This window comes from Columba livia, chromosome 4, assembly GCF_036013475.1.
Source record: "Columba livia isolate bColLiv1 breed racing homer chromosome 4, bColLiv1.pat.W.v2, whole genome shotgun sequence".
NCBI classification, from domain to species: domain Eukaryota; kingdom Metazoa; phylum Chordata; class Aves; order Columbiformes; family Columbidae; genus Columba; species Columba livia.
In genome coordinates this window covers 58,630,209-58,656,827 of record NC_088605.1, presented here as the reverse complement: position 1 = coordinate 58,656,827, position 26,619 = coordinate 58,630,209, and the positions used below count along the sequence as shown (strand labels likewise).

The following is a 26,619-nucleotide window of genomic DNA, read 5'->3' as shown; positions in this document are numbered from 1 at the left end:
TAATTTACCCAACAGAGCTTGTTGTGGTTTCCCCACACACACCGTTTCACTATGGTGTATTAATACCTTACAAGGGAGACAAAAAACCACACATAAATTACTCAAAAATTGATTTCTTCCCTTATTTCCTCAAAGCAGTCAAGCAATTAGGAGTATGTTAGTTGGAGGTTATGCACAGTGCCAAGTTTCTCTGTTTTTTTCTCAAATTTAAGTGTCTCCTTCCCTTCCCAGCATACAGATTTTTTAAATAAATAAAGGAAGACTGAAGCTTAGCATTTTGTTTGGAAAGCTATTAAGTCGGCACTTTAAGTTATTGTTTAAATTATTATTTAAATTATTATTCTCTACCCCCACCATAAGGAGCAGCACAGACCCACCAGTCTTCTTTACCAAGCCATTTACTGTTTATTTCCTTCTCCCAAAAACCCTTTGCTAAATTTAATTAGTCTGTGGATACATCAAGTGATTCCTGCTGTGCAAGCAAAATACAAAGGTTCAACCTCTATTTTGATCCAGCAAAATAGCATAACATTAACTTCAGACCACTCCATGGGGCGACGCATGGGCACCTCCCTTGCCATTAGCACAAGCACCAAGACAAGTCACATCAGACTTCTCCTGCAGGTGAACGGAGGTGTGAAGTTTGGAGGGGCAGCAGGTAAGGGGGGTTATTATTATTATTGGCTTTTATGCTGCCAGTTTTGAAGTGCATGAGAATGAAAGACTGTTCCAATGATTACCTTTCAAGCACAAAAAATTACCAAGGGTCAGAAACCTGTCAGTTTTAACATCATCTGTTTTAAAGGCCTCAAGTCCTATAAAAGATTTCGCTTGACATGGAAATGAAAGGTTCAGGGTAACTCTTTGTAACTGTAGTAGTGGCATTTCAACTTAATGGGATTTAAACCTAAAAAAAAAGTAACAAAAAGTTACTCCCTGTAAAGCTTGCAGAGGTAAATCCAAAGAACAGACTACAACTAGTTACTTACAGTTCCTGCCAGATACCAGTCAGTCAACCCAGAGAGCACATGCTGGACACAAAGGATTAACCCAGTCACATTAAAAACCAAACAGAAAGAAACCTCCAAGTTACGAAACCTGTTATTATATGCAACAGAATCTAATTCTTTTTACAACATATTAACAAGCTTAAACCTAAAAGCAGCTAGACAGCTTTTTCTTGATAGCCCCAGAGGAATGTTGCTCCTACACCTGCCTGGTTTAATGGCAAGAACCTTCTGTAACTTCCAGACTAAATGTCTTAAAGTCCAAATTATCCACATTATTATGCCAACACTGACCTTTACCTTACATTTATGGTCTCCTCTTCGCCTTACTGGAAGTGTCAAAGCAAGCTAAGTTTTGGGTTTGTTTTTTCAGCTCTTCTCCTGTAGGGAATGCTTTCTGCTTTTCTGCTCCTCATCATCCTTCCCTGAACCCAGCTCCCAGAAAAACCACACAGGACCAAAAACATATAACTACTCCAAATACACAAAGTCTGAGTTGAAACTGCAGCATTCAAAACCAACCTCACCTCTTCTTGGCCCCATTATTTGTTTTCAAATTAAGAAAATTGTTAGAGCTCCTAACCACAGTATCTTAGCCCTTCCTACCATTATCAGAAGCACTTGTCCTCCAGTTGGCAGGTACAAAGGTAGCCTCTCACAATGTGTCCAGTAATTTTAATCTTCACACCTTTACAATTACCTGTTTCCAGATCCAGCTCTGGATCTACATCAGAAATCTACCAACACCCAGCAGAACCTCTTATCACTTTTCACTAAACTGACATCAGTCTAAGCAGTCTCACTTTCACTTACATTGTCTCTAAATCATTAGAGCAATGCATCATTTATTATAGTGCTATTCAGCAGACTATTTCTAGCTTGCTTGAAAAGGTCATATCCTTCAATATGCATGTTCTGTCATGACTGCTATGCTACTGTCTTATGGCTGTGATATCCAGTTTAATATTCTGCAATTCAAATTATTCCATTTTATACCCCACGCTCCTGATATTCGCACAGAAGTGTTTCAGCTTTGTTTGTGCTTCAGCTAACACAGCCTTAACTGCATTCAAAGCTGGCATAGTTACAACCACTAGTTAAGTTGCTCGACTACTATTCTCAGAAATATTTATTACAGTTAACTTTTGTTCTAATAATCGTCTGCCATTCTGCACAGTTACACTGCTTTATCTGCTGTGCTCTCCTGGGTTATCTATCTCTTTTCATGCATTCTTTAATGAGAGGAGAAAACAAACAAACAAAAAAAACTCACAAAAAAAACAAACCACCAAATACAAGTCAGAGGCATTATGCAAATAGATCACATTTCTCAGTCTGAATTTCTTCTTGAGCAATGATGCAAATTCTCAATGCCAGCAAACTGCTTCTCTGGGTATTACAATCTGAGCTCATCTTTTAAAAAGATTTCTCTTCCAGCAGATGTATTTTAAATGGTTAAAAAAAAAAAAAAAAAATGAAAATTCTTTCTGTAGGACCAGCTCCCAAGTAATTCATGATTTTGTTTTCCCGCTACATCTCTGTCCTTTTCTTCTAAGGCTTGGGAGAATTCTGTTCAGTGCCAAGCAAACCTCCACACAGCCGTGTGGCTTCTCCAGCCCACTGAACTCTTCCAAAAGAAACCTTTAATATTTCCACTGTCTGGAGAGTCACAAATGTACATCTCTACCTTCCATTAGCCAGTTTCTCTTCAGCCTTGATTTTTAGAGCCACAAGCCTCCTCTGGTATACTGAACAGATAAATTATACTGAAGCAAATTTACCATTTTGTCCAGCACATCTGTAAACTTACATTTGTACAAATCCCCACCTCTCCATTCCACCAGTACGTCAAAGTCTTATGTGACCTCCAGCTTGTACACATGTGGTCTATCTCTGACAAAAATAGGTTAGCAGGCTTAGAAAACAGGCTCATTGGAACTTAACAGTTCTCTCACTCTCTCTCCCCCTTGCACCCCTCACAAAGTAAAATAGGTTATATTACCTTTGCCACCATGGGTTACCTGAGGCTTCTACTGATTAATTCTATAACCATTAATAAGGAGGCAAAAAAAAAAAAAAAAATAAATAAACCTCACAGGAAAACAGAGAGCAGGTTTATTTCCAAATTTTCTCTCTCTCTAAAAGTTACTAAACATATTCCTCTAGGCATCAAAAATCCAAGTACCCTACTAGAAACTGAAGTTAGAAAGTATTCAAACTGGAAACAGGCTTTAGTCACTGATAAGTATGAGACACTTTAGTTTATATTCACAGCAAAACAACGCAGTCTGAACTTAGCTGCAGTGGCACTGCCATAGTAGAAAAGCTCCAGATCTCAAATGGTGGCTTGTCACTTTTCTTAAGCAAAAATAAAGAAAATCGTGACAAAGCGTGAAAGCAACAGCCACAGATCTGTGCTTCCATACTCCCCAGGTGTAAAATGAAGTCAAAAGCAATTTAGAACATGAAACAATAGATAGTGCTATCTCTGTCACCAGGAGATATTGACAGAAAAACAAGCTCTACTTACTGAAAGAGAATGTGAAATGAAAGAAAAACGTGCAGAATATAAGCAAAGATAAAAAGTTGCAGTTTTCCATGGAACAGAAAAAGTCAACATAACAAGCCTGTTGCTCTGGATACTTAAGACAAATTCCTAACCAGTCCATGTAACACTTAAAATTATTTGAGATTATAATATTTGCAAGATGCTTTGCTTGAATTTCAGAAAGTTATGACTGAACACTGATTTTATTAGGACTGTTTATTAAATGATAGTAGTTCTATGAAAAGAGCAAATCTTTTTAATATGTATTTTCTGAAGATACTTGGTCTTCATGTTTTCATTCAGAACAACAAATGTTATTTACATATACTTGAGTATTAATATTTTTCCTCATTTTACAGGACCCTCTCAATCTCAGTAACATAGTTTGTAATTACAGTATATGACTTTCAAAGAAAAATGGCATCTCTCCTCGGAATCTTTCCTCTTAAAGAAGAGACAGAGCAGTAGCTGGTATACTTTTCTTCTTTATATTACTATATGATGACAGTACAAGTTCGTTCTTGCCAGCCCTTGGCTTTATATACAGAGATGCAGCAAACAGGAACACTACCAAACCACTACATGGATTCAATACCGAATGTATCTTAGCACCAAATCCAGAGTTTGTGGACACTGAATTGCTTCAGCAGTCCCCCAGACTGAGCCCAACATTCTTCCTGGAAAGCCAAATTTATGCAGACACCTTTATCAAAAATACTTTGAGTCAGCTTATTTAAAATACTGAGTATACTCTCTGGGTCTAGACTCTATCACAGAAGGTAAAAAACTCTAAACCCAAAGTTCCAATATCATCTCTTGAAGTACTGAAAATGCCAAATGTCCATTATCTCCACTTCAAAGCATCCAAGACCACAGCAAACAACTCACTCCTTGAAGGAAGCCTGGCTCTACTGCAGGCATTAACCTAACCCTTTTTCTTGTCTACTCAACCTTACTTTTCAAGCAGCTGTTTAACCTCAAGCACAACATCAGCCACAGATATTTCACCCTGACAAAGTCTGACTAACTCATCTATAACATATAATCAGACAAGTCTAGTAAAATGAGAGAAGCTGCTTTGATTCATACTAGACTTTGTCAAAGCTAAAATAATAATTCTACCGTAAGCAATTTACATTTGGTTTCCAAATTATTTTTCAGCAAATGACAGAGCTTGGTTAGATTTACCACATGTGCTTGAACACAAACACGTGCTTACCTAACTTCTTACTAGCAACCTTGCTTCTTGTCATTTTTAAGCATTTTAGTATTTTAAATGCAGCTTCATATCCCTCAGAGTGGCTATATTTGTAATACACAGGCCAGCAAACTTCCGCTCTTTGACTATCTTTTCACTATTATTGATTCCTTTTTATTAATACTTAATTTCACAAAAATGATAAAACAACAGAAGTTGCTGAAAAGTTCCACCCAGACATTATGTTCAAACTGCTACCAATTCTCTATCCAGAACTGTTATGTCCTCAGGTCTAGTTCACTGGTGCAGGTACAAGACAGTCAAATGACAGCCAGGAAAGAAACTGCATGCGTGAATCGATGGACTTACAGGAAAAAATAGTTACTGAAAACCTAAAGTAGGATTGATCATATAAAGGATTAGTGGGATATATAAACACATGTGATACCTAAATTAATCTGTCCGGAATTAAGGGACCAACTCACTGATAGGACTTCTGGGTAGTATTAGGTGAATGACTGAAAAATCATGCTGGATTTAGCCTGGGATTAGGCAGCAGGTAACTCTCAATACGCCTGATTGCATCTCTATTTTTTTTCAGACACAACAGGAACCAACTTGTACCAACCTACAACTTGTTTATTATGAATTGTATAAATTCTAAAAAAAAAAAACATTGACAAACCTATTCAACTGCAAATGGCCCCTGTGCCAAAGGGAGAAAGTCTGGAGTCCAGATGTGTGTTCTTAAATAGAGGCTAATAAGGATTACTGGTAAAACCGTTAGACTTCCTAATCACTTTAGCAGGTTTTGTACATATTATAGCAATTTCTGCTGTAGCCTACAGAGGATAAGAGGATAGGAAATACTAATGCATCAAATTCTGCTATTGAAGAGGAGGAAAAAAAGACAAGTTGGTCCCAAAATGAAAGAATAGATAAGGAAAGGTATTAATTCAGTGCTCTCATAGGGCCACAAAGTCAAGGAGACAATGGACAGATTATTTACAAACATACAAAGTACAAATCCCTACTAAATTATGAGACTCACCAACATATAAGTTATAGATAGCTCAAGACTTTCTTCACAGTAGATGTGTGTTGATGCATATAGGACCAAAGCCTGCATGTTGTGGGGTTTATCATTGTTGCACTTTTTGTTTTGTGTGGAACAAGGGAAAAAAAAAAGGAAGGCACAGGGGAAACACAAAGCTACCAGGCACTGTGCAACCACAAACATAAACAAATAAAGGTAACATGATGCTGCAATGGGCACCTAGAGTTATTTTCATAAGATTTGTATTGATGAAGAATTGACATTAAAACTATTAACAGTCATATTAGAGCTAGCTTGAACTAAAACAGCAGATTTCTCATGCAGTGAGAGACAACACTAATGTAGACAGCACATATTTGCCATGGTTCTCTTCAGGCTGCTACATAATGTAAAGCCTAGATTCCAATGGTGATTGCTCTGTAAGGCCAAACAGCTTTTAAATGGCCCTCAGAGCTTCCCCATTACGAGCCAGGACCAGCCTGAGCATAGAAACAAAAATAGCTGCATGACTCAACACAGAATAGTAAAATATTACTTTTAAAGTAAAAACAATCACACCCAACTACCTTACCTGAGCTTGATGTATCAAGATACAGACTTTAATAGTGTGAATTGCTTCAGGTTTTTTCCCCTCTTCCATGAGATTTTTATTTTCTACAGAGCTCACTCACTCACTCACTCTCTCTCAAACAGGCTTTGTTGAATTCAGCAGTAACTTGTAAGTTTTAGTACTCCTAGTTACCACTTCTTCCTACTTCCAGAAGGCACCAGCCTCACAACAAGGGGGACAACAATAAATATCTGCTGATCCTCAACACCTGCTATTCAACACAAATGAGCACGGGTATCAACACAAACTGGAACACCTGGCTGAGACCAGCATTAGTGGAAGAACCAGAACATCATTCGCTGCTGCTGCCCAACACTGACAACAGCCACTTCAGCCAGACACACAGAGCTCATCATCCACTTTCTACTCTTATTTCCCATTTCCCTGTGTTAAGCCAGCAGGAAAGGATCTCAGGATGTTCAGTAATAAAACTTGGGTTTAATGCCTGAATGTTCCTTTTAAACACGGATGAATCATAATCCCTGAAGGTTATGGTTTTCCATACTTGCAAAACCAGTCCTGATGGGATTAATTCTTGCAATAGCATAGCTGATCACCACCATTAAGCAAATAAAAACCCCACATAATCAAGCATATAAATGTATGCAAATAAAAAATTTCCTAAGATCTGAAAGGACTCAATGCTGTGTTTACAGAATTGCATAGTTTTATTTCTTAGCCCCCAATTTAAGTAAAGCGTTCAGAAACAAACAAATAAACCTCTCTGCCCACCTGGAGTACAGATTATCTAAATCCAGCTGCTTCAGTATCTATGCTGTTTTCTCCTGCCAATCTTCTCCAGTCATGTTGCCTTTATGAGAGCACCTAATCTGCCCCACTGAGTCTGATTACAGACTAGACATGGTTAACTATAGACTGGTACCATCCTGTTGGCAATACAATAAATCATTCCTCAGTGAAGGTCTTTACAAGGTGGCTCTATATTCCTCAAAACTTTGGTAGATACAACAGGCCCTGTAAATCACAGGTAGAAAGACGTTAGTGCTGTGATCCTGCAAATGCTTTGCCTTTTAGTGACTGATCACTTGATCAATCAGAGTACAACCTCACCACACTTTTGCTTCTATTACACCATAGTTCTCTACAGAATGTTTTGGGTAACTACAAAAAGAAAGAAAAACCCTAAATGCTACATCAAGTTTTGGGCATACTAGAAACACTGATGACATACTTAATGAATTGTGATCCAGAGCAGTGACTTCATCTTACTCACGGGACTTTCATTTCCAAGGGACAAAATTCTGGTTGTACACGTTGAGCCTTGGAAGAATCACGGAGTTCTTGGACAGAGATTACAGGCTTGACATCTTGATTTATTTATTTTCCTAAAGAGCTGCAAAGACATGAGTTGTGTATGAATGCTCATGCCTCTCAGAGAAGTAGTAATTTTCCATTTCCAGGATAAAAATGGCACTATAAGTGGCACATTCTCTCACTCTGATGAAGAAACTCATCTCTGTACAGACTGCACTGACTACAAAGGATAAGAAGAATAGAATAGCTAACTAACAAACACTTCCAGTCAGGAGACATGCAGAACCAGCAATTTATTTTTCAGCTCCTTACATTCCACTGCTGCTACCAACACAAATCAAACGGAGCTGAATGGATAATGGAGCAGAAAGGACCAACTTGCTGAAATTTCTTCAGAAAAAAGCTTATATTTAAGTATTATTGATAGTGGACACAAAAACACCGTGGAGGACCAGTCAAATTCTATTAAAAGATTCCTTCTAAGGAAAAAGCAGAAGTTTAATTTTGAGAAAGTTTCCTAGTTAAATTCACATTATCAACAGAATAATTTATGCTGAGGTGAGCTACAATTTCACTTACCTTTGAAAAAAAAATTTAAACTAAAATTGCGAGTTAAGTATTCTTCCATTGATATGGCAAGAGCTGGACAGTGTATTGAATTGTCTATTATGTATTCCCAGCAGTAAGGAGATCAAAAATGCATACACAGAATGCAAACAATCTAAGAGCTTCCATGGAATCATCACTGTGCCAAGATAGAAATGGCTTCTGGGTACATACAGCTTGAAAAAAAAGATGGAAAAACTGATGATCACATCATGGCATAGCCCCCTCTGACACCGGGATAAACATAGACATGACAGCTGGTGTTAAGAGTCTAAGTAATGAAGACTTACCTTTCATTAAGGGCATTAATTGTGGCACTGTGGAGAAAAATCTGACTAACTCCAAGATACACACCTACAATTTCCAAAGCAGTTTCAGATACTGTTCTTCCCTGTGTCCTTACTGGTGGCTACTTAGTTCTGCTTAATGCTGCATTTCACCCCAACATAAAATACACGTTTTAAATAAAATAAATAAAAATAAATCAATTCATAAATAGATAAGTAAAAATCCAGCAGAAAAGTTTAAGTATCTGGTTGCACAGTGTTTGGAAACATTTTGAAGATAAGAAGGGGAAGGAGGGGAGTAGTATCTAGATTAAATATTTCACTTCTCTATTCTGGGCTAATCCTTAAAAGAAGCTATAATGTGGCTGGTAGTAAATTAAACCCTCATCTTCTCAGCAACAAAATGGTCCTACATCCCCCTTCACCTCAGGGAGAGAGGTGCTGGAAGCCAATCTAAGCCTGAGAAAAGCAATTTACCCAAAGCACCTTATGCTTGGACTAATCTGAGCAGCACAGAGACTCTGAGGCATCAGCTCAAAACTGACATAAATTAGAGAAATCTCAATCAAGCCTGAAGAGAGAAATGTAACAGTTTAATCCTCCACTGTCCCAAAATCCAGCCCTGTCCTTCAGATCTTGCACCCTGGAGACGATCATCAGTGCTGGGACATCTATTTAGTTAAGAGAAAAAGAGCCCAGAAGACAAAACCTATCGGACCTGTGACAGCAGAGAGCTGTGCCACCAGCTGCCACACAGCAGAGCTGGGGGAATATCCTGCTAAGACATTCCCTACATCTTAAGACATATCAGCAGCATTTATGCTATTTACTCTAAAACAGAGCATTTAAAAGACAAAACTACAGAAAGGATAGCTTGCCTCCTAATATCAACTTGCAGGAAACATGTTTTACCACAACTCTTTGCCACTCCTGGCCAGAGCTGAGCTTGTCTCCCATCTGCCACAGTTCTGGCCAGCAGTTTGCTGCTCTTCTTACATGGCAGGCATCACTCAATATGATTTTACTGAATGCTTTGTTCATTTATTTTGTTTGCATTCATAAGTCTTAGGTTAAGTGAAAGGCTAAGTACAGACTCAAGCATGCAGTCCATATCTATTTAAATATATGTCAAAATTCTGAAATGTTATCATATCAAAATACTTCCATCAAATCCCTTATCCATAAGAAAAGAAATAAAAGAAGGCCTAGCTTGAGGTCAAATTTTACAGTCATTAAATGAGCACAGCTCCCACTGACAGCTGCATTCTCTACTTTTTCATTTATTTCTGTGGATGCTGATAAAACAATTAATATATCTGACTTGTAATTTGCATATTAAAACTGAAGGAAGAAAACCACAGTAAAAAAAAAAAAAAATACAACAGTAAGTTTTGGCCCCCAGAACATTGGCCCAAAAAAGTATCATTTGCCTGTTTTTATGTCCATAGGGAACTCAGTCCCATGGTACCAACTCTGCCCCCTTCCTTTGTTGGGTCTGCTAAAGTATGCTGCTGGATTAAAGAGCACCAGTTCCCTGGGAGCTGCTGACAGATACACAGAGATTCCAACTCCGTACTGCAGTCGATGCAAACTTCGCTTTCTGTTGTTTGAGGGGTTTAGTTGTTGTTTTGGGTTTTTTGGTTTCAAAGATAAATTATGTATTTCAGTTACAGCATTCAGAAAACATTATTGGGTACCAAGTCATCCAGTGTAATAAATACACTGCTGTCCTGTATCAATTGACTATAGAATACTCCTATCGCTCTTTTATTTCGTATGATGGAACTCAGTACTACCTGGAGAGCCCTTACAGGCTCTTGTGTCTTTTTCTGTCACTGGTAAGAGGTGACAAGAGAAAGTATTACAACTACAGACTTGTTATCACCCTCCCATGGCACTTAGTGACTGGACCCAGACTAGGTGAATCCAGCATAGTCCACCTAGAGTGGGGAAAAACATAGCAAACACCCTTCACTTGAGAAGATACTGATTTTAGTCACTAACTTGCACTTTTTTTGCTAACATTAGATTATCTTTTATTTCATGCCTATCTCCAACATACATTTCCAAGTCTTCTGATATCCTATGATCATCAAATCTTCATCTGATCACAGAACAAAGCTCTTGCTCTCCATCAAACAAATGATTTACCACTAAACATTACTAATATCCAAATGCCTTGTGACCAGTCATACTGTCCCAATAGGAAAAGGAATCAGTCATAGTTTTACAGATTAAGATTGCTTAAGTAAGATTACTTATTCCTGTGTTGGATCAAAAAATTATAATCACTCCCCGTTCTCTTCAAATGAAAAAGGGTACGTGGATTTTTTTTAATTAGCATTTTGATTATGGCTTGCACAAGATTTGATAGTCACAAGGCAATTTATTTGTAGACTGTCCAAATAAATTACATTTTATTGATAAGCTATATTAAAAATTTAAAACTATTTATTTTATATTTGAATGTCATATCTACACAGGCAGAGAAATGTAAATTGAAAAAAGACTATTTTTTACATGCAATTGAGAGAGGTTTTTGTTCAGACTTTTCTTTATTAAAACAAAAAAAATACAACAGCTATCTGTCATGCCCTGAAGTGAGCTGCACTTAGGCTTTATAAAGAAAAACAAAGGCAGAAACTAGGAGAAATACAGAAATGTCATCTTTTCCCTTGTTCCCTCAGCACGTCTGTCATTTCTCATTTTTCTGGTCTAAGAGTTTCTCAAACTGCCCAAAGGTTTGTGCAATCAACTTATTTGCAGCTGCCCTGCCATCACCACCAAAACCAGAAGACAAGACATATAATGAGACAGTTTATCTAAACTTTGTTGCTTTTCATTTGATTTCCTTAGTCTAAAACAACATGCACACCTACACTTCTAACTTCAATCTTCTTTTTCTTGTCACTGAATTAATGGAATTTGTCAGAAAATTTTGCCTCAAAAACTGAGGAAGAACACACAGACGACAGCAAAAGGAACAAAGGGACTGTCACTTCACCTCCAGCTTTCCAGGCTATCAGTGCCCATCAGTCCTAAAAAATTCTCATCATGATCCTTCATACTTATCTCCTACTTCAATTATCCCTGGCTCTCATTAAGGAACTACCCAGCCTTTCTTCCCACAAAGCCGGGTTTCCACCACAAGTTCTCTCTAGAAAAACTACTCTATTCCCAAACCTTTCCCAGATAAACATAGCATTTTTTCCCCAGAAATTCTCTACAAGGCTGTACCTAAAATGCTCTTGAACAGTTTTATGTATTCCACAAAAAAAAGTCCCTCCAGAAACTCTCTACTTTTTTTGAAAATAATTAACCCTCCTGCATTCAGTGTGAATTGGGACAGAAATCCACTTTTCAAGACTCAAAGAACGAAGAGAAGAAACGATGAATGAATGTATCATTTCAGTATATGACAATACATAGTTCTAACCAGATGATGAAATAATTCTTAATGATATTGTGTTACAACTAAGCCAAAGAATAGGAAACTGGACTGGTTAAGTAGCTACAAGCATAACAAAAGCAGCCCTGCACCCTGGGGCATGGAGGCATATGGGAACCAGAAGAAATCTTGCAAAATAATTCTTGAAAAAAATATATTCAAGACATAACTCACAGCAAGACACTGAATAGAACCACTAATCTGTTCTGTTTTTAAATCAGGATGCAGATATAAAACGGAGGACCTTAATTGAGGTCAATTTCTTAGTCTGATCTGAACCTTCTGTTCCAGTTAAGCCATCAACTTTGACCAGCAAACCACCCTCCAGCATGAAATGCTTAAAACCACACATATCCAAAAGGACAACTTACATAATACATCCTGCTTCTACATAGGCACTTCTGTGAATGAAGAATAGAGTTGTAAAATACAAAGTGCCAGGGACAGGCCAGCACAGAAGTATGAACTGTGCCAAACCAAAGGTCACTGTAGCGCTGACAGAGATTTCCACTTCCAGCTTTGTTTTTCAGGATCACGGTAATTTTAAAATCTATGAATATAGATCTTAACCTAAATGCCTTCCAATTTAGTGTTTATTTAGTTCAAATGTAATCTAACTTCTGGCAAACACATACAAAGGAATATTTTATGCCTTATCCTTTAAGCAAAGGACTATTAGTAAGCACCAAACTCCCAAAGGAACTATGAGAGATATCTTACCTATATAATCTGCAAAAATGACTGTAAGGTATTTCTTACGACCCTGAATAAAATATTAATGTTCCTTAATATTACTCTTAACATTAAGAATCGTCACATTTTAAATATTAAATCCATAACTAAAAGATGGAAAATTACTTGCAAAAAATGTGTTAGATAACTGTGCCCTGTAACAATATGAGTTTGAAGTTGAATCTAGTTGCTATTATCAAGAATCACTGCCTCACTGAGCCAAAGAGATACACATGGACAAGCTCTGACTCAAAACATGTACAAAATTATGTCAAAGAGGCACGAGGTAGTAGTACAGCTGGACACAACAGGAAAACTTGTTAAATACTCTTAATTTAGTGTAAGCACAGCAGCAGAAGCTTCTTAGAAGAATGCTGATTTCTGCCTTTTGGTTTCACGGGTACCTCTGGCGTGTCTATGTTTCCTCCCTTGCTGCCCTTCTGGCACCAAGTTTTATAAACATTCATTTATACACAAGCACTCAGTTCTGGCTTTTTTCTCCAACTATAGTAAAACAGTCAGTGACTAATACATCTACATATACCAGTAATATACGAATTAACGCTGCTATTTGCAAATACCACATCACATATTCAATAACAATTCAGTAAACCAAGTACAAGTAAAAATGCTATTTCAAACTGAAAGCTTAAAGCATTCTATTGATTTATTCTGAATTTTGGCTTGCAGGTCAAGGCAGCATCCACACCACCATCAGCTGCACAACCTCATGCAAACAGCATTTCCTTGCTTGCTCAGGTGATGTACGGCTCAAGCTCACTCAGAGACGAGGAATGACTGGCCAGACCAAGATACTATTTGTAACAATTTATCTATGAATTTCTTTGAATATTTTGAAAATGTTAAAGTCCCGGAATAAGACCTACCGAGACCATACTTGGTATACAGAGCTTCGAGATCTCGCACACGAGCAGCAAATTTCTCAACTGATTCTCTCATCCACTCACTTCTTACTCCTCAGTCTTACTTATTTTGAATAATAAATTACAAAAGGAAGATACTGCCTTGATACTATTATCCCACCCATATACAGTATTATTTTCTGCGGTTATGACATGCAGGCTGGTAAGAACCGGGAGGACAGATACTTAACAGGCCATTCTGAACCACCTAGCCAAATCCTTGGATAAATTGTGGAAAAATAAAATAAAAATCATAGTAATGCTTACTAAACTTGTTAACTTGTCAGCTGACTAAAGCTCCTATTCCCAGTGGAGGCTTGAGGAGAATGGATACCACAGGAGTTGGCAGAAAAAATTGGATTCACACTGTTTTTGTAACACTTTCACCTCTGAGAGCAGAAATCTCTCTCAACACAGTAACCAAGGGGAAATGTGGCAAAAAGATATCATCAGATTTTGGTACTGTAGACTAAAAATCCCTCCATATTTCCTCCTTTCAAAAAAATAATTGGTCTTTTCCTTCTCACGTTGCCCAATATTGAAGAGTCATTCATTCCACATCACAGGGAATACAAATTAAGGCTTCTTCAAGCTTCAAAAGTGTTGGCTTCACAGTGGTCTAAATTCATCCCCTACTACAATAAGGTACAGCTTACGTAATGCTTCTTCAATAACAATGCATCTTCCATGTGATTTAGGATTTGTTCTGTGGTATGCTAATATAAGTTAACTTTGTGATTCTCAAATGTCTGCTTTTACTCTGTCAATTATGAAGTTATTAAATAATTTCACTATGGACCCATACATTTTATTTTTTTAATGCTTTTCTAGAATGTACACTGGGTTGCCTACTATGCATTCTTTTCTAGCCCAATTTAAAATCAATAAATAAATAACTACAAATAAATCCCTGTTGGCTGCTGTAACTAGATAAATTATTAAAAAATAGTATTGTGTTGTTTTGTTTTGGATTTTTTTCCTTAATTTCTAAATACATAATCATATTTTCTAGCAGTCATTATCTCATTAAAACTACCATTATCCATAAATGAGATAGAACACATTTTTCTATAAGAAAAAGTCTTACCAGACACATTGGTAGAACTTCAAAAAACAAAATTTACTTGGTTACGTATCATCAAGACCAACTAAGAGACAAGGTAGTTTTATACTTGTGGAGTACTCAGTAAATACTAATGGAAAGGATATAAGATACTTATCTTCCAATAAGCCGAAGCAAATGCAATTTTTGCTATAAATCTCTGATTCCTCCTTATTTAGAAAAGGAAAATGAAATATTTTATGATTTTTAAAAAAAAGTAATTAAGTATCCACTAGTTAGGATACACTGTTTATACATTTTTAAAGTAAAGAAAAAGAAAGTTCCCTTTCTAAAATGTTGCACTTATAGGCAAACTGTTAATGTCTGTACAAAGTCTTATGGTTTTCCAACATATTTCTTTGATAAATGAGTTAACCAAATTGGATTTTTTTTTTTTTTTTAATTAAGTTGGTCCCTTCCCTGGAGCAGTCAGAGTTGTTTACCCACAATGGCCATGAAATTCCCTGTGTTTGATGATTTAATTATCTCTTCCTTGCCTGATAATTCTTTCAAGGCATTTCCTTTTTGTGTGGCATAGCAAACAAAAAAAAAAATTCTCTCTCTGTCTTCTTCTGTTCAATTTTATGAACTTACTTACACTTTGTAACCCCTTCTTCACATATGGTCATATTTAAGTTGATAGACTAAGGTAGTATTTATTTTAAATACAGATTAAATTATTTTATTTGGTTTTAGTTACCTGAGCCACTGCAATCCATCACCTGTACAGACACCTGCTACCTACAGATATTAGAAGATGTGAATTTTGTTTACTCGTTCGTGACCATTAAGGAGGCAGCCAGCTCACCATTCCCTCACATACACAGAATTTCACTTAACACAAACAGGGATGAAACAGCCTTTGAGGTAAGATGGGAAGTAGCCAAACACACAAAGACTTAATTGTTAAAGATTCAGGAAAGCTACAGCACTGAGACTGTTCACGGCATATTCCTTCGTTTCCCATCTGGTAGGACAATTTCTGCCAGCCCTGATGTTTTATGACTCCCCAGAGGTTCCCCACTCTGCAGGCACTGGCTCTCCTCTGGTTTCTCACTGTCATTCTAACACAGGCACATCTCCCCTTGCCTGTTCAAGGGACCATTTGACCAAAATGTAAGTCTGAGCCTCAGCCCAGTAAGACTTTCAAGAGAGGACCTGTAATTCCTGCCAAGATACCAGCACTTCTGGGTCTCTCTGACCACCCTGTCCCTTCTGTGCATTTCCAGAACCAACACAAGAAGGGCTACATCACCGATAATTTTCAAAATTTAGTTTCTAAATGAAGCTAAAAACATTTTTTTAGAAAACAAAACTCAAAAGTCAAGATGTTGCAGAGTGTTCTCCTGAGCTTAAGTAAACTTACCACACTGTGAATAGGGTCAGAATCTGCTCCCATCACTGAGGGGAAGTGAGAGATATGTGACATTGCTGACTATACAAAGACTCTTTTGAATTATTTACTACAGCAGAAATAACAAATCATCTGGATGTAAAGCTACAACACTGCTCCAAATACAGAAAAGACAGACCAGGGTCATAACTGATGGGCTTGTACTGTCTTTTAAAGCTGCTTAAAAATATATCTTCTGCTATGTTTTCAGTATTCCTGCACTTTGTAATTCAATATTTCTACTTTAACCTTCAAACTATAGCAAGAGACATTGCTCTTTCAGAACACAAAAATAGATTCTCAAAGCTGATGTTTTTCAGAACTCAGAAAGTATCTGACAAGAACACAAATTGCTACAGTATATTATGTAATTATTGATAATTAGTAATCACATTACTATCTATTGTAATTATTAATATTTAAATTATTCCTTCATCAGTATATTATTTAAAATAGTCAGAGGTGCACATGTTTTGAGGTGCTTTGTTGTTTGTTTTGGTTTTTTTCCCAATCAGAACAGTTCATGAAGACAAAGCTATTCATTATTATTCTTGTATTTAAGAAACAGGTAACTGCAAACGTCAGGTAAAATTCCATTTTACCTGCACTCTGCTGTTTTGATGAACTAGATTAGACAGAGAAGGGAAAAAAAATAGAAAGATGCTTCAGGCAAAATGCCTAAGCATGTCATTTTATTGTAACATACCAAAATTGGTTGTTGAGGTAATTTCGGTGCATTGAAAATGAGTAACTCTTCTGAAAAAGAGTACAGTTTTTCTGTGTTCTCTTGTTGATATAATTCTTAATAAATATTCATAGATAACTCTAGGACGCCTAATTCACAAGCTGTTCAACAAGTTGAGCAAGCGCTGAATTAGGCATTTAAAATAATTATTATAAATGTGCCTCCTAAAAGTAACATGGAAACAACTGTAGCATGTTTCTTAGTGGAGTATCAGAGTTACTTAGATACGGTAGCCAACAAATGCTACCACCTGGAAGAAGACTGCAAAATTTGGCTGGACTAGAAAAACAAGCAGATGACTCCACCTGGCTTAGCTTCCCCTCATCACCACTCCTCGGTAAGAAGTGACTAAACAAAAAAAGCTTTCACCTTCCTTGTAACATCATATGACCACGAACAGTAAGGTAAGAGCTTACTTTGGTAGTCTGATGCGTCTTTGATCACAAAGCATGTCATGGGCATGATACACTCAGTTGAATCTCACTTTGTCACAAGATCCATTCTCAGGAATAGAATTTTAGAGAACAAGTTGCTGACCCTCAAACCATAGCTGAGTGCTAGCCCAGAACAGAAATCTCAGGAAACTGGGTGACCAACCTCCAGGTTGAGGGCTGAGACCATCACACCTGCACAGCTCAAGCCTCCTCAGCCTTTATGAAACACCATCCCAAAGTGGACAAAGGGATTTTAGTCTCCCCATGACGGCTGGAAGTGAAAGTGTTGGACACAGGATCAGACAGTCTATTTCTGGAATATTTCTTAGATAGATCTAAAATAAACTGGCATTTAATCTTGCTTCAGTGTCTGTACCCCATTCAGCCTGTGAGTCAGTCAGTAACTATTATGCTTTCATCAGGGATCCTCTCTGTCAGGTTCCCACACATCTTTAGATCAATCTTCAGCCACAAATTGTAAGAAAACATCCACATTAATAGAGGCATCCACAACCTTTTTTTTGGAATAAACTGGTGTTTCACACGCTTTTCCTTTTGTGCAAGGTTACCGGTTTGCCATTCAATAAAGAAAGCTAATTGAGGCAAAACAAATTACCTGCTAATGCCAAGCCAAAGAGATCCAAACTGAGACATCGTATCTCAAGTCACAGTTGGAATTCAAGCAACAACTAAGATTCCAAGCTGCCAAGGACAATTTACACAAGGTTTCCTTTGCTGCAGTCTATGAGTGAAGAAGTTAAACTGAATTTTCAAAAGGCTACATAAACATAGAGGGACACTACCTATCGTGTCCCCCAAAGACCCACAGACACACATGCAGTATGGCTCCAAGCATAGGTTTACTGACACATCTACCTTTTCTGCCAGTAAATATTTCACATTATCTTCAAAATACTGATATTACAAGTATCAATGATACTAACACATGACAGTAGTAGCAGAAAAGGAAAGGGAAGTATTCCCTCACTAAACACTCCTAGTCTTTTACAAGATCAATTTTAGTGCAAAGTACCACACATATTTACATGTATCTTTTGACAGCCCGAGTACATTTAATAATTCCAGTATGCAGATAGCTTTGTTTTGTCCAATACACAGTTCCAAAGAAGCTACTGTGACCAGGCCCCTCACTTTTGTGAGAGAAAGAAAATCCAATTTATAAAAACAAAGCTTTCATGGTGGTACATCAAACTGCTCTCTGATTTCACTTGCAAATATGTAACAAAGCAGTTCAACAACTATGCACACAACCTTTATAGGTTGGGTTCTCTAATCTCTTATGCTTTTTATGCTTTAGTAGGGAAACCTGTCTCTAGGCTATCACATCTTGATGGTACAGAAATTGATTGTAAGGTTTCCTGTAAATATTACTTTCTCCATCTTGATCAGAATTATTATTATGCTGAAGGAAAACTTCGAAAGCATTCCAAGACGCACCAACAAAGGGTGTACTTTGCTCACAAACAACTGTCCTAACCCTCATTCTCAGCGAAGCTCCCTTGCAATGCTTCAATTACATTAAGATGCATTTGGGCTTTTCAAGGCTAATAGATCATACCACTTTTTAAAAGACTGACATCACAGCAACTGGTTTTACATTACATTTACATTACATTACTTCACATGCATAAAGAATAAACTGCAACAGTATGTACAATCAATAAAATTGCCCTAGAGATTAGGTACAATTTGTTTTAAAAAACAACATATACATATCAAGTCATCCTATGTAAATGATAAATGGTCATAATGCAGCTATAAAATACTAAAATGAGGTCTCACAAATCGTTCCGTTTTATCAGTCAATAGATTTTCTCATACTATAATAATAATATACATCTCAAATAACATTAAAAAATACATATTTTTTCCTAACCAATAAATAATTACAGACACAAACAAGCTAACCAAGATTAAACTGTAGACTGAATGTACAGTATGCCAGCTCTCTTGCAGTACCTGCGCAAACATATTCTCTTAGTCAAACAATATCATTCAAGACAAAATTAGACCATGAAAAATAAGTGACCTCATACTTAGCAGGAGTATCTGCAGTAAAAATATGCATATGAACTGAGCCACGAGTGTGGCAGCTCTTGCTGGGTTTAAGAATCCTTAAGACTCGGTATTTTACACTGCCATCTAGTGTAGGCTATATTCAGATGTTCCAAGCTCCAAACTACCAGCATCTGAGGTATCCAAAACAACTTCCATAGAAATAGTAGCCACCGCTTTTGTTTATTTTACTTGGAAACTATCAATTCCTAGAAGGCAAAGACTACACTAACCAGCTGAAACAAAACACCAGAACTGTACGATATCAGACACCAACAGTAGGAAAGCTGAGAAGACTCCTAGAGATACAACAATTAGGAATTATATACATATATTTTTAACTCAGTGGCTAAACAATCAAACATTATTCCTTTGCAAAAAAATTTTATGTAGATTCACTGAGTGAATGCAGGTTTAGCATCTGTGCTTATATAGAAACTAGAGATCAAATTAAACAGTATCTCTCAGTAGCAGAGAAAATGCTAATTTCAGTGTCTCCTTTTTCCCCTACTCCAAGATTGAATCACTGATCACCACCCGACACGCCTGATCACGCTGCTCCTGCAGAAAGAGCCTTTGTGCAGGACTGCAGGAAACTTTGCTTTACGATGAACTTCCCTCACGGAGGCACCGTGTCCATCGCTGTCATTTCCCGCTAATGCAGAGAGCCAGCGCCACGCGGCCGTTCTACAAAAGCCACACGAATTGTGTGTCATGACAGACAGTAACACAGAAATTCCAGTGTAGCTCTATAGCTGCCTTTAGGAGGGAAGGGAAAAATAAAAAGAAGAAAAGATACCCAACCACAACCCACACACATCCTTGGCTAAAGCAAAAAGGCACTTTTCATACACACTCCAACTTTTAGACTATTAATTTGAAAATATAAGATCTTATCATCAATTGAAAGTATCTTTTTATAACTATAAAAATAGCAGACTGACGTTATTCTGAACATCAAACGCATTATCTCCTACTCTGAGTACCAAATTCTGCTCTCATTTACCACGTAAACTGGAATAACTCATTAAAGAGATTAATTCCAAAATTATGTCATTATAGCAGAGAAAATAATTTCATCCTATTAAACCCAGTTCTACTGATACCTGTTTTCTTTGGCCACTTACACATACACAAAGCAAACAAAGTCCAGGCAGAACAGTGATGTTACTGCTGTAATAGAAACACTGTACAACACCAAATTGTTGATGGATTCTGCTTAATGCTCCATTTGCACAGCAGTAAATACACAAAATATCAAGTCACATTTAGCACATAGACTTTTATACCCATTTTCATGTTCTTGACTCATTTTTGTAACAGAAATATGCACCCCAGGTTCAGTGCATCTTCCTAGCATTGCTATAATATGGTAATAACATAGTTTATAAATAACCAAACAATACAAAAACCTGATGGTATATGAAGAACTGTGAGAACACAATAAAAATCTTATTTCCCACAAGAGTTTCTCCTTCCTAATTGTCCATTACACATCCACCTATTATAATTACACGAAAAACTGGAGTCTTTTTAGTGCCTCATATTAAGAGGTTTCACTCTATTTGCTGAATTCATGTTTTTGCAGCAAACAAGAAGCTCCTACTGATGAGTGCACAGATAAGAGAATGAAAGAAATTGATAAAAATTAAAGTGTTTTAGTTATTTATATATGTTAAGTTCAAGAAAAAAAAAAAAGCTTCTCAAATAGACAAAGCCCAGATTGACTTTACTAGTGTACTGAGGATAAATTTTCACTGAGGTCACAGCATTGGGCAAAATTTCATAGAAACAAGATACACAACAAAACGAAAAACACCCATCAAAAAAATGCAATGGATTTGATTTTTAATGCCATGAGCTTGATTAACAGCCTCACATTTAACAACTTTGACACCACCCTATGTCAAGTAAGCACCTTTAGTTTGTGTTGTCTTCTGGCTTTTCACTAAGTAGAGTCTGTCAACATTAAAAACAATCTAAAGAAACCTATGGGACAGATCACTGACAAACAGGAAGAAGAGGCTTATTTTGTCAGGCTGAGGCAAAAAGCTTATTAGCATCCTAACCTATGGAAATCAACATTAAACCTCCTGTGAAGCTACAGAATTGAAACTACTGTAAGTGAAGAACTGTCTTACCCAGTCTTTTCTGGATTCAGAGGGCTGGTAATTTCTACAAAACTTGGATCTAAAACACCTTAGAAGCAGAAATAATGCTACATTTTTAAGTAGTCATACTAAAGATACTGATATCCAACATTTTAAAACCCATTGTTGAACTGTGTAAGCAAACTTCATCACTGTAAATTTCAAAAGTTTACAGTGAGTGAATACAATTTGTTCTATTCACTCCCTCGTAACAGACAAATTAATAGAAGTACCACGTACAAGCATAAGATGCCCACTTCCCTTTCTCAGCATACCTTGCCAAAAAGGTATACAAGATTTTGAAGAAAGACAACGTATCCTCTCTCCTAACAGCAACTTTCATAGTAGAATGCATTGCATAAATCTGATTTGCTGTTTGAGACTTTGCCCATCTTTTTGATTTATGATGACAGAAGAAACAGGAACCTCTACTGACCTGGACAAATTAACGGAATCTGCCTTTGCAGACTATGGGGAAAATAAACTAAAGAATCCTCCATCATTAAGTTACAGGGTTTCTTCTCTTGTTAACATGCAGCTGGCAAGCAGCTAACATAGTTTTCCAAACAGCAGAAAACTGAAATTTACAGATCTCAACTCCTTTTTAGAATTGCCAGCGTGAATTTTGTACTAAGACGAGCAAGTGTTTTTCATTGAAATCCTCTGTCACTGTGACCACATCTATGAGCTGAAGTCCAGCACCACACTCAAACCTTGCACAACCCAGCCAGCCTTTTAAGTTTTGTCTCAAGTTTTCTGTAACAGAACAATTATCCAGGAGAGGAGAGCCTGCTAAGCTAACTGACTAGATCTTTACTTGGTAGAGTTAAGGAAGAAACAGGCAGTCCTTTTAAAAACAAACAAACAAAAAAATTCTTAAGGGCTGCAAGAGCAAAATCAACTGTGACCGCTCCTAAAGAATGAGAAGGAGAATCTTGGACAAAACTGTCAAGAGACTTGCAGGTTTGTAGGTGAAATCAGGGAGTGTGGGGAGGGCTCCTAAACCCAGGGCAAGCGGTAGGCAAGACTGAAGGCTTGGTGAGGCCAGGACTAACAACTCTCCCCAGATAACATTTCACCCCTCCACCCACCCCACATTTTGACATGTGAAGTTAGATTTTAAAGTTAGTTTAAAAAGCCAAGGAAAAGTATTTAACTGAATTTTATTTATATCAGTCCAGATGACTTTGGAAGAAGGAATCCTTCCTCAAAGGTGTGATAACATCCACCATTCATCAAGAGTAGCACTAAAACACTAATGTAATACAAAAGATTTAGTAAGCCAAACAAAAATAGCTCTTCCTAAAAATTTCCATCAGTCAGAGCATGTGGCATACAGGAAAGGTTAGGAAAATAAAAATTAAGGGGAGAAACAAAGGTAACTGCCCAAGTGTGTAAGAAAGCTAGATCAAATTGTCATGAATTTTGAAGAAACACTAGGGTTGGGAGTAACTGTCCAACTTTCAGTTTGTCTCTCTTAGCCAACTATCTTAAGTGTTCCTGTAAATATGTTATATAAATACAAAAGGTATTGTTTGCATATTTCTCCGCAAAAGTAATATGCTAAAAATATATATCCATCACAAGCTAAATAATTCATCAGACATATCAGTCCTGCTACTTTCCTCAAAATTCACAGTGAATTTAGGCCTAGGCCTATTCAAACAATTACTTGACCTGTAGACTATTTGCAGCCTCCACTCTTTACTGTCAACTAGCAGCACTGTACTCCACAGGCTGACCTCGATGCTCCAGGCAGATCTTCTAGTCCTTGGGATTTTTGTTGGGGTTGTTTGCTCTTGTTGGGGTTTTTTTGTCATCTTGCAGTACAGTAGACTTCCAGGTACTAAGCACAGTATTAATCATGCATTTCAATTCACAAAATCTTCACCTAATGTCACAAAATCTTCAGGTCAGATCAGAAGATAAAAAGATGGTCATAAAGGAGGCACCTGGATACACCTACTCCAACTGATATACCTTAGCCTTAAAAGATGGAATTCTTTGATCAAAGAGAACCAAGGCAGCCCCACAGATAATGCTCTCCAGAGTGCAAAAGAGAGATCAGCAGCACTTGCAAGGTTTGAAGAACCCATGGAGAACTGGAACTTGAAGTTTTAGGTAGTCAAAAAGAGCCAATAAAAGAAAAGCTTTATATTATGGAAAGATTTAATCTTATCTTGAGCACTGTAGGAACGGCCAGAAAGCATAGGGAAAAAAGGCCAAAATAGGGCTCTGAAGTAGTAACACGGCCACATGCTCCCACTAATGTCATCAGGGTTGTAAAAATCTCAGAAGACTAATTTCTGCTCACATTAATCTTGTGACTTGTATCTTCATTTTAGTGGAATTATCAGAATGTGTGAAGTACACAGTCCTGCATGGATAGTTACAATAATGAGGATTCACATGCACAAACCTCATCCAATATACAGGTTCACAGTGCAAAAAAACCCAAGATACTGCAGGGCTTTAAAGCTAGTTCAAATTTAATCAAGAAATTCAAAATAACATTTTAAAAAATCAAGTGATTGGAACATTTCCTTTTTAAAAACTACTGTCACATTTGTAAATATTTGTCCAAACATAGGAAGTTTTGTTAAAAGCAAATAATTTAAATAAACTCTTTCCTTCATAAAGACCGAGAAGCAGACATTTTCCCCTACCATTCTTGCTATGTAGATATCCTTTCAATGTAGATAGAGGGTGTCTGTAAACCAGTGAAAAATTAGTCTTGTTTTTGAGATTCAAAGACAGATGTAAATGACATATATATATGGCCTGATTTTAGTGTATCTATTTTAATGCATCATTAATGCATAAATAAACAAGTAAATTTCTTCTGGTGAGGAAGAGATACAGAAACCTAATTACAGATCAGATGAAAACATAGCTCCGCAAAGACTTCATCCCATTATTTTTACTTCAAATAAGGCACCATTTAGCTTTGGGGACCAGGCAAGCAGACAGCACAAGCTCTACCATTCATGCTTCAAAAAAATCTGTGTGTCACTTTTGGGAACAGAAAAGAGAGCTCCACTTGATCACAGTTCAGAAATCAAATACAATTCCTCCTCCTCCCCGCCCTTTTCTGGCTGATACCATTTCAAATTACAACTTGCTCAACTTATCTACATGTAAGACCTTTCTCATGGTTTCCATCACATTTCAGCAGACGCTGTTATTTGCAAGATGGGGATGGGTATCCTGTAGCTCGATTACTCTACCAAATTAACCCCTTAGCGGCGCCTACGGAGCCTCATACCAGCCTCACCATTCAAGTACCCCCAACTTTCAAACATAACATAAAACTGTTGCAAATAATGTCCTCAGCCCCCGCAAAGCCCCTTCAGAGGAGTCCCGGCTGCAGCGGCAAAAGGGGTGGCCAGGCACCGCGGCCAAAGCGGCACCGAGACTCCCCGGCAGGAAACGCCGGGGATGGGAGAAAGTAGGAGAAATCTCCAGCGGGTCTTAGCTGGAAGTTCTCCCGGCACGCCGAGTCCCTCCCCGCCCCGGTGACCCCCGGAGAGCGGCGGCGGGCCGGCTGGCGGTCCCTGGGGCGGCCGGGCCGCCTGCCTGCCCTGAGCCCCGGCCCTGAGGGGGCGCGGTGCCCGCGCCGGAGGCGGGGGAGCAGCAGCCGCCCGCAGCGCACCGGCCGCCTCGCCGCCCGCCGGGACCGCTCGTCGGGTTGTGGCGGCAGTCGGGAACTGAGCGGCGGCCCCCGACGAGAGCGCCTTAGGGCTACGCACGCCTTGCGGGCTGTAACCTTAAGAAACTTGATAAGGGAATAAAAGGGAGGGACTTCGGCGGAACCCATTCCCAGCTTTTAATCTCTCCTGACGCGCGGGAGACAGCGGGGAAACAAGGAAACAAAACCCTCGCCCGGTGGAAGGAGCACCCGCGTCCCGCCCGGCCCTGCCTGCCCCGAGCGGCGCTTACCTGGCTGGCAGCTGGCTGCCCGCCCGCTGGGGCAACCGGCGCGACACTTTCCCCCGGTGCGTGCGTGTGTCGCTGGGTGGCTGGCGAGCCTGCTATTTATAGTCCGGAGCCTCCAGCAGCGCGACAGCGAGAGGAAATGAAGGGCTGAGCGCCCTGGGAGCCGCGCCGGGCAGCCAGAGCCCAGCCCGCCCGCTGCCCCGAGGAGGGCGAGTGGTGGCTGGCGATAGCCTCGGGCACAGGCGCTCCTGTCCCCCGGCGCCGCCCTCGGACCAGTCTCCTCCCAATGTCACCGCAGCCCAGCGGCGGCTCCCCGGCTCTGCGGCGGCCCCGCAGGTAGCGCCCCTGAGCCCGCAGCGACGAGGAGCTGCCCGCGCCTCTCTGGCAGCCCTGCGGCCGGCAGGCAGCGCGGCACGGCACGGCACAGCCGCGCAGAGGTGACCCGCTGCTGCTGCTGCTGGAGGAGGCGAGACAGACACTGGGGTGTGGGAGGGAGAAGCCGCCGCTTGCCATTCACCTCCTGCCGCCCAGAGGGAGCCCGGCCTCCACGGCCGCCTCTGCCGAGTGCCAGGGACGGAGAGGAGGCGGTGGGAGCTCACCCAGCCCGAGGGGACGGTCGGAGGAGGCGGGGGTCCCTCCTGGGGAGGCCGGTGCCAGCGCTGGGCCCAAGCTGGCAAGCTACTGACTGGGTTGGGAAGCCCTGTGGATGGTCACTGCCGGGAAACGTTAGTCGCTTTCCCCTCGCAGCGCTGGAAGTAAGGGCTCCCAGGGAGCCCAGTGAAGGGCTTCTCAGAGCCGCTGGGCTGGCTTCTTATCAGCTGCAAAAGTTTGGGGGGGGGAAGGGTGATCAAGTAAACCCCTTCCTGTGAACAAGGGAGTGAGAGAGCTTCCTCTAGCCTCTGGAAAGTATTAATGGACTCTGTAGAGCCGGCCTGGGAGCCGCAGGCCCCTGCTCCAGCTCTGTGGTAGCATCTGGGGCTGGTTGTGTTGAGGCAAGGCCAGGGTGCTTTTTGTGCTTTGCTTATTGTAAATAAACGACTTTGCATCGAAGCTATGCAGGGCTTTAGCTAATCAATCCGACTTGCTCATGAA

General features: G+C 39.1%; 1 protein-coding gene across 8 annotated transcripts in view; it reads right to left on the bottom strand.

Moving 5' to 3' along the window:
* INPP4B (inositol polyphosphate-4-phosphatase type II B) overlaps positions 1-26,006 on the bottom strand; it is a 310,584-nt gene extending 284,578 nt beyond the window's left edge. For 5 of the 8 annotated variants that reach the window (XM_065061989.1, XM_065061993.1, XM_065061986.1 and 2 more), the window contains exon 1: positions 25,531-26,005. The gene's annotated coding sequence lies outside the window, so the exon portion shown is untranslated. Of the gene's footprint in view, positions 1-25,530 lie in introns of all 8 variants that reach the window. The other 3 variants (XM_065061987.1, XM_065061991.1, XM_065061988.1) reach the window with 3 other exon arrangements.
* Between the last annotated feature and the right edge of the window lie 613 nt (positions 26,007-26,619).